This window comes from Lotus japonicus, chromosome 6 (assembly GCF_012489685.1).
Source record: "Lotus japonicus ecotype B-129 chromosome 6, LjGifu_v1.2".
Classification (NCBI taxonomy): domain Eukaryota; kingdom Viridiplantae; phylum Streptophyta; class Magnoliopsida; order Fabales; family Fabaceae; genus Lotus; species Lotus japonicus.
The window spans coordinates 23,809,410-23,818,539 of NC_080046.1; the positions used below are offsets into that span (position 1 = coordinate 23,809,410).

Below are 9,130 nucleotides of genomic sequence, written 5' to 3' on the forward strand. Positions count from 1 at the left end.
CTTCTCAATCTCCTGGATCCAGAGATCCGCTTTGTCCGGGTCAGTACCACCCGAGAACTTTGGTGGATCTTGTCTCCTGAAGTCATTCAGGCCCTTGTTCTGGTCCAGTGTCACTTCCCTCTGACGCTGATGCTGATCACGTGCCTCCTCAGCAGCACGCCTCATAGCATTATCGTTTGCTTGTGCAGTCACAGCTTGGACCATAGTGGCCATCATCTCAGCTAATTGGTTAGTGTTCACCATGTTCTGGTAAGTAAAACAAACAGTTAATACTCATCATAAGATAGCATCTAGCATAACTATACAATATGATTAAGCACTAACTTGAATCAATTCTAAGCGAAAAATCGCTTGCAGACAATCAATTTTCACTCTTTGTAGAGTCACACAACCTAGCACAGAAGACCTATTCCCCAAAGACTCCCGAAAGACTCGACAAGCTCTGATACCACAATGTAACACCCCAATTTCGGTGGCGTCACTTTAGTAACCAAAAAGAAAGTTTAAGCGGAAAAACGTGAATATTTTTTTTTCGTCGATAATAGAACCAAAACTGAAAGAAATAAAACTAGACGACAAAAGATAATAAAACTAATATACAATAATAATTACAGCCCCCGCCGTAAGTACCCAACCTCGTCACGAGTAACCTCCAGTGACGGAAAGTAAAAGAGGGTAACGCCCGTAGGCAAAATGTACAGACCAAAAGTAAAGGTTAAGTGTCCGCAACACAAACCTCAAAAATGAGAATGAGTTAGCCCAAACGGCCTAAAAGAAGACCTCCTAAGTCCAACCAACTCTCTGTGATTCCCGTAAAAAAACCACACAAAAAGCTATGGGCGGGAAACTACCCTGTCCCCAAGGAAACAAATGATGTTCAGAGCTAAGACTCTACTCCTACACTAATCCTATCTCGAGGAGCTCACACCAGCACTCAAAACTACATGCTAGCATGATCGTCGTCCGAATCTGAATCCAGAACGACCAAGTCTATGTACACCATCCGTCCTCCTCTCGCAACCGCGATGCGCTCCTGGTCCAGCATCTCAACCCTAGTTCCCCCCGAAGGGTGAACCATCATGATCTAGTCCGCCATGGACATCTGACAAAGGGCGTAGTCCGCCAAAGCACACACAGAAGACGCGAGGGTCAACTCCAAAGAATTACGTAAATAATAGCACCGATAGATACAGATAATAGAATAGCCACTTAGGCTTATAACTAGGGATAACATCCTAGGGTTGCATATTCCACAATGAATGTAACGACAATAATAACAAATAGCATGCATCAAATAGAATTAACAATTATCAATCACACTCAGCAACTAAGTCAGTATGCATGTTGCATGAAATGCAGATGGCGGTTAACCCAGTTAACCAAATGCATTTCGGAAACAGATGGACATCAACGGATCAATCCTAGCACCAGCAACGGTGGGACCATTTCTGCCCGCGTGCCTCTTACACCACACAAAGGTAGCCAGATCAGCAGTAAACCCGAAGGTCTGCCATTTCGGTCTGATACTAAGAGTCACCTAGCAGCGCTCTTACGCGGAAATTCGGGTCTTATGACCATTTTGAAATCCACCGAGGTCCGGTATCACGCCGTGTATTAACCTCCTATGTGTGCATGAATGCAATGTGATTAGCCAAACAACGTCTCCGACCTCACTCGACACGTCGCCACGTGTTCTAGCTAACTTATTGTCTCTAAAAAGTATACCCTAAGGTAAAAGTCGATTCTGCGACAAAATACAATTAATCATAAAATGAGTGCAACCACTCACGATAACTCTTCGTGTCATCAAAGCTCTCACGAAGTCTCACGCTTCAGTGGAGTATCACACATTCACAAAGTCTCACGCTTCAGTGAAGTTTTATGCTTTCACGGGGTCTCACGCCCCTGTGAATTTACACACTTGCACGAAGTCTCACGCTTCAGTGAAGTTTCATGCTATTCACGAGGTCTCACGCCTCAGTGAAGATCCATGCTTTTCACGAGGTCTCACGCCTCAGTGAAGTATCACGCATTCACAAGGTCCCACGCCTTAGTGAAGCTTCTCGACTCATCCCTTGGATGGCTATACAAACTGCTCAAAGAGCGAAGGAGTATCAACATACTCAGAACTTCTTAATATTCTCAACACTTGGATCCGACGACACTTCTCGCTTTCCACAACTAAGATTTGCATCCTAAGCTTCCTTTCGAGTTTATTATCATTATTTTGAAGATTTAGAGGTTGTTTAATGTCTTATGAGTTTTCTTTACAAAATAATATCCTTTTAGTCTTATCGCAAATCTTATAAGTTCTCGGGATCTCCTAATCCCAAATGACTTTCAGAGAATGTCTCGATCCACTAAAACAATAGCAAGGCCCGAATCTCATTCGTCCTATCAAACTTTCCCCAAAACTCTCAAAATAAAATTGGCATGACCTGCCCGCTATTCTCACTACTCAGAATCACAGATATCAGTGCAAGGACATAAGTAAGTCAGCACAATCAACAGACATGTCATATATCAACACATTCTAGAATAATTGTTGGTCAATCTGCAAGTGTACAGAATCTACCCGGTTTTAATTTATCGAACCACAGGGAATTGGTGTGAGAATTCAGTTTAAGCCTCGAGTTCACGGTAGGAAAGCAAGTAAAATTCAGTTTTAAAGATTGATTTTTTTAGTTGATTAATTATAAAGCTAACAAAGATAAGTGTGTGATAATCAATGGTGAGAATGCCTTGGGTTCTTGCTTGACCAATTCAGTTCTAATCAACCTATTCTATCCTCAAAGGAGAGTGTAGAGTCCATTATGAGAAGCATATAGATCTAAAAATTCTTAGGATGAGATATATATTTAGTGCACTGAGCACACAAGCAGTTCATAGGTTATGGATATCATTCACTCAAGAGCAACAAAGATCAAACATGCACAAATTCAAAGAGACTTTCAAAGGGTTGAAATGTTGGCTTGGTGAAGTACAAGGTGGCTGGTCCCTAAGGAAGTCTAAAGCTTCAAGCATCTTGAGTGTGGTCCTATTAGTAACCCCGGAGCTTTCAACAACAAACTTTTTAAGCACAAGTCTCTTGACCCCTTTTTTAACTTTCTTTTCTTCTATTTTTTTCTTTTTGCAACTCCAACTTTAATAGGAGTCTTTTTTTTTCTTTTTCTTTTTCTTTTTCTTTTTTTTACATTTGGGGCAAGAGACATTCCCAACTTTAATTACTAGCTCCAACACAATGCAAGGACCAACACTCCCCAAAAATCCAACCTATCATCCATCCCAATCATTTAGCTAACAAAGAAATCTTCAATTGGCTCAAAAGGGACAACTAGGGACAAATGTTCAAGCCAACAAACTCTGAGGCTCAAAAACCTACAAGTCTCAAGAATTGTACAAGTATCACAAAGCATGCAAAGAGTGAAATCAATACAGAACCGAGAAGTACAAGTGAGTCAAGATCCTCCAGAGAAAATTTATGGTGAAGGGCCTAAGATGGGCCCTTATGAACTCACACCAACTCTATCCTTAAGAAACACTCGGAAGACCGAAGTCTCCTCCTCTCTTCCCCAAAGCATGCAATCACTCATCCCCAAAAGAAAACACAAGTATTCACAAAAACATTTTCAAAACTAGCAACATGTAAGAGAGCATAACTACGGGCAAAAACATGTGAGTATAGGGAAGTAAAGACCCAAAAACGACTCTAACAAAACAATGCATGAATAAAAGAAAAATAAAAGCTACAAAAGAAAAATATGCAAAAATGCATGAGCTAAACTAAGGGAAAGAGTCGACCTCTTTTACAAGTTACCATGGAGGCCTTAGACACACCTCCTACTCCAAAATCCATGCTCTCATTCCCTGCAAAATGCAACAAACCAACAAGCGAAATAAAACAAGACTTGGGTTGTCTCCCAAGCAGCCCTAAGTTATAGTCCTAGGTGGACTCTCCTTCCTTTGGTGTTAGGAAGGAAATTCCTTACCATCACACTTCTTACCACAAGAGCAAGGTAGGAACCTTGCACAATTTTTTTGGAAAAACTCCTCCCAATAGAGGGTATCATCTAAACCATCGTACCAAATCCTTGATCCCCCCTTCAAGGAGTGAGGGAAGAGCTTAATCATGAGCTCATCACTAGTCACACCTTCCATCTTTACAAGGTGACTAGCTTGAGTGAATCGGGCCGTGTGGGCTTGGAAATTCTCATCTTTAGACCCCCCATACTTGTTTTCACTAACAAGCTTGATGAGAGCTTTATTAAGCTCAACATCTTTTTCACTTACCTTGGGGGTCTCATTTGAAGACCTGGACAAGGTTTTGATCATATCACAAACAAAACCATCATTAATGTTAGTTTGCAAATTAGGATTGAAAACCGAAAATCTTACCTTGTCCTTACCAACTCTGAGAATGAGCTGACCCTTATCAACATCGATCTTCGCCCTGCCAGTGGCTAAGAAGGGTCGGCCAAGAATGAGAGGAATCTTAGCATCCTCCTCCATGTCTAGCACCACAAAATCAACTAGGAACACATACTTATCAACCTTAACCATCACATCTTCAATGATCCCATAAGGTGTTTTTAGGGATCGGTTCGCCATTTGTAAGGAGAGCATGGTCGGGGTGACCTCTCCTAAGTTCAGCCTTCTAAACATGCTAAGCGGCATCAAGTTGATGCTCGCTCCCAAATCACACAAGGCTTCAACAACAGTCAACCCCTTAATCTCCACTGGGATAGCAAAACTCCCGGGATCCCTTCTCTTCTTAGGCATTTTTCTTTGCAAAATGGCACTACACTCCTCGGTCATCATAATAGTTTCATCAACCTCACTCAACTTCCTCCTCTTATTTAAAATGTCCTTCATGAACTTAGCATAGATAGGCATTTGCTCCAAGGCTTCAGAAAAAGGAATATTGATGTGGAGTTTCTTAAAAACTTCCAAAAACTTAGAAAACTGTTTATCCAGATTTTTCTTGACCAAAGCCTTGGGGAATGGAATCTTACTAAGTTCAGGAGAAGGAGTGCTCACAACTCTAGCTTTCACAGGTTCACTCAATCTCTTCTCCGTAGCACCCTCATATTCTTCCTGTACTTTCTCATTTTTCTCTCCCTCATCTTGTTTTTTTGACTCGTGTAACACTCTCCCACTCCTAGTGGTAACAACAGCAAAATTCTCTTGTTTAGACAAAATTAAAGAATCGGGAGAAAACTTACCTTGAGGTATCTCGGCCATTTGCTTGGCTAGCAGGCCAAGTTGGTTCTCCAAGTTCTTGATAGCCGCCTCTTGGTTCTTATGGTTGTTGTTCATGCGGTTGATGCAACTCTCCAATAGCTCCTCTAAGCTCCTCTTGCAATTCACCTTTCCAACTTGTGTTTGGACAAGAGGTTCATGATTTGAGGAAGGAACTATGCTTCCTTGAGCTATAGCTTTGGCTTCATTGCTCTCAGCATTGACAATACACAAGTTACTAACATGAGGTCCACCACAAGACTTGCACTCCACACAAGTCATTCTTGCACCAATAGCCTTGGTCTCCTTAATATGCATTCGAATCTCCGCCACTTGTTCGGTGAGTTGCTTGTTGGAGGTCAAGAGCTTGTCATAAGCTTCCACTTCAAACTTACTCCTTCGGGTTTGGCGATCATTTTCAGAGTTCATGGCTCTCGCTGCCATCTTTTCTATTAAGTCATACCCCGCTTGTGGGGGAAGAGCATCGAAATCCCCATTTGAAGCCGCATCTAGGCCAAACCTCCAAGAGTATTGTAGACCATCATAAAATGTTGCAACCAATTCAGCTTGGGTGAGATTGTGTTGAGGACATTTCCTCAAGAGCTTCTTGAAGCGCTCCCAAGCTTCATAGAGATTTTCCTCAGTGGTTTGCACAAAATTCATAATGTCTTTTTTCAGCTTCCTCAAAAAAGCTCTTGGGAAGAACCTTGTTGTGAATTTTTCTGCTAGGTCTTCCCAAGTAGTGATACTCCCTTGAGGTTGTGAATTCAGCCATTCCTCCGCTGCATCCTTCAAAGAAAATGGAAACAAGCTCAACCGAATTGCATCCGTCGGAACATTGTTCACACGGTAAGTGTTGCAATTCCGGATGAACCTCTCCATGTGAGCATGTGGATCTTCCAAAGTACCTCCACCATATTGGTTTTGGCTCACCAAGTTGATGAATGCCGGTCTCAACTTAAAGTTTCCAACTCCCTCGGGAAAGACAATGCTCCCGGGATAGTCATAACTCATGGTAGCCGAAGTGAGTTCCCGAAGAGACCGGTTGGTATTCTCAATTTCTTGTTCACATAATCGGAGGGTGATCCCCTCTTGAATTCTTGCCTCGATATGGGCTTGCATCTCCTCCTCCGTCATATGGCCACCCATGACGGTGTCTCTCTCGAGAGCAACCTGAAAGTGTGACACTAAAACAAAGAAAGATTAGTAGCACCAATTCTAGACAAAGATAAAAACAAAAAATAAAACCACAAACTAAAAACTTAAACCAAAAACCACAAACAATTCCCCGGCAACGGCGCCAAAAACTTGTTGGTCAATCTGCAAGTGTACAGAATCTACCCGGTTTTAATTTATCGAACCACAGGGAATTGGTGTGAGAATTCAGTTTAAGCCTCGAGTTCACGGTAGGAAAGCAAGTAAAATTCAGTTTTAAAGATTGATTTTTTTAGTTGATTAATTATAAAGCTAACAAAGATAAGTGTGTGATAATCAATGGTGAGAATGCCTTGGGTTCTTGCTTGACCAATTCAGTTCTAATCAACCTATTCTATCCTCAAAACTCTGAGTCTCTCCTTGATGTTCTAGCCTAATCAATCATCTATCGATGCCTCGCATAGACAATCCTCTCAAGCCAAAAGATAGGCACAATTCCTTGATAACCTAAACATTTGCTAAAGGCATTAAGCATGCAATTCAGGCCAACAAACCCCAACCCTTCCTCTATTCCTAGTAGCAAGTATAGAAGAGGTAATCCCACAACAAGTCCCTAATCTATAACAAACTTCCGTTCTATTATAGAAAAGCATAAAGCTAGCACATGTTCTAACTTGAAACATAAAGCATGGATATGGGATTCAAGGGTTTACTCAGAGGAATAATGAATGGAAATAGGATTTAAGATTAAAACATCATAAGTCTTACAAAGAACCCAAAGCAAAAGGGGTTTTAGCCAAACATAGCTATGAAATCCATACAAGAAGATAAAGATGAAACCTGAAACATAGGGCTTAGAGAAAGCTCCTCAAGCTCCAGAACTCAAACCCTCTCTTCTAACTTATGAAAATATGATAAAATGACAAAAGGTTCCAATAGAAATGACAAAAAGCCAATTTATAGGCAAAACAGTCGAGTCTAGGCACTCAGGCGCCAATTTAGAGCGCCTGAGCGCCAATTCCAGCTGAAAACATGCTCTCTGGAAGGCAATTGGCGCTCAGGCGCTCAACAGGAGCGCTCAGGCGCCAATTCCTTTCTAGCATCTTGTAAACATCGATCCAATTGGCGCTCAGGCGCTCAACACGAGCGCCTGAGCGCTCTCTACATGCTAGAAAGCCTCTTGACCTTCTTCTTAACTCCCCTCTAAGCCTCCCTTCAATTTTCCAAGCCTTTTGACCTTCTTTCTTCATCAGTTTTCAGACCTAGCTGCTTGGGAACAAAGTAAGGAAAATATCTAGGATTTCCAAGAGTTTATTAGCACAAAAGACCCTCAATTCAAGTAGAAAAGATATGCAAGTCCTAAACTTACTTAAAATGCAAGAAAGGTCCCTATAAAACTATAAAATTACCAAAACAAAGTAAAAACTTAAAGAAAGATAAAAATGCATGATAATGCATGAAACACTACATGAGACTCAATAAAAAGACTCGAAACAAACTAGGAAATGACCCTAAAAACACTACTAAACTAGGGTCATCAATAATCACGTAGCACTTAGCATATAAAGCATGCATCACACATCCTAGATTACCCACTTAGCACGTACCATGTAATTCAATCTCAAAAACATTCAGTAGATGAATCATCTACATTGTCAGCCGAAGCCTCAGAAAACATTTTTCCAATCAAACACAAACAAGTGCGGAAACAGTAAATCAAGTCGAAGTATCGACACCTAAGCATTAACTAAGGATTCAGTGAGAAGCCCTCACCTGTAGGTTCTCCAGAATTGTCCTCTAACTCTCCTTCACAAGCAAAGCCTTGCTCTTCAGGAAAATCCTCAAAAGCACCTTTAGAGTAAAACCACATAATTTCCATCAAAATCTATCGGAAACTAAGCTATCAATACTCACTAAGGTTACACGAAGTAGTATATACTCCGAGGTACGATAATCTAGCGCGAAAGGACAAGTTTTCGAAAAAGGAATTTTCCCCCTCCCCCCTTTGGGTGCTCGACCACTTTAGGTAATTAGGTGGCTCGATTTTTCTTCGATCAAACTTGGTTCCTATGCTATCATTAGCCGTAACTAAGGGTATTCTAAACTCGGAAAAATTATCGGATCGAAAACTGTCGCAGGGGTATTTTGGTCAATATTTTTAGCTCAGAAATTCAAAACTGAAATTTCAAAAAGCAAATTGGATGGGGACGTCACCAACGACGTTTATGACAACTAATCCTACTAGCACTAAGCTAAGGCGATAGTTTTCAGCCCAAAGGACGAAGCTTTACCCCAAAATGGGTATTTTAAGCAGAATTGAAACTCGACGGTAGTTTTTCGAGAATCGGCGCAGTATTATTAGATAAACATGCTCTTGGGCACATAAGGAAGAGGTTTAGAATCAAAGATGAAGTATTCAGGATAGTTTTGCAAAAACCTCAAAACTATGAGCACAGAAAGACATAGAGAAAAACTATGGAAAAGACGATCAGAGGTAAGGATTAGCGACTATACCTCGATACCTTCAAGCAGCAACTGTTGAATCAACGATCAAGCAAGAAATGAAGAAAATCTCTTCTTCCTCCTCCTTCAATGAAGCTCGCGGCCTTGGGAGAGAAAATGGTGAAGTTTTGCCATTTTTTCTCCTTTTCTTGCTATATATAGAGGTTGGCAAAACGCGGGAAAATGAAAGTTTCGCGAATCTGATTTTTCTGGCTTCATTCTCCATGAATTCTAA

General features: G+C 41.2%; 1 non-coding gene across 1 annotated transcript; it reads left to right on the forward strand.

Annotated features, from left to right (window-relative positions):
* Window positions 1–5,812: 5,812 nt before the first annotated feature.
* LOC130727212 (small nucleolar RNA R71) lies at window positions 5,813–5,919 on the forward strand. Its single transcript, XR_009015238.1, has one exon. It is a non-coding gene; the product is annotated as a small nucleolar RNA R71 (small nucleolar RNA).
* Window positions 5,920–9,130: the final 3,211 nt, after the last annotated feature.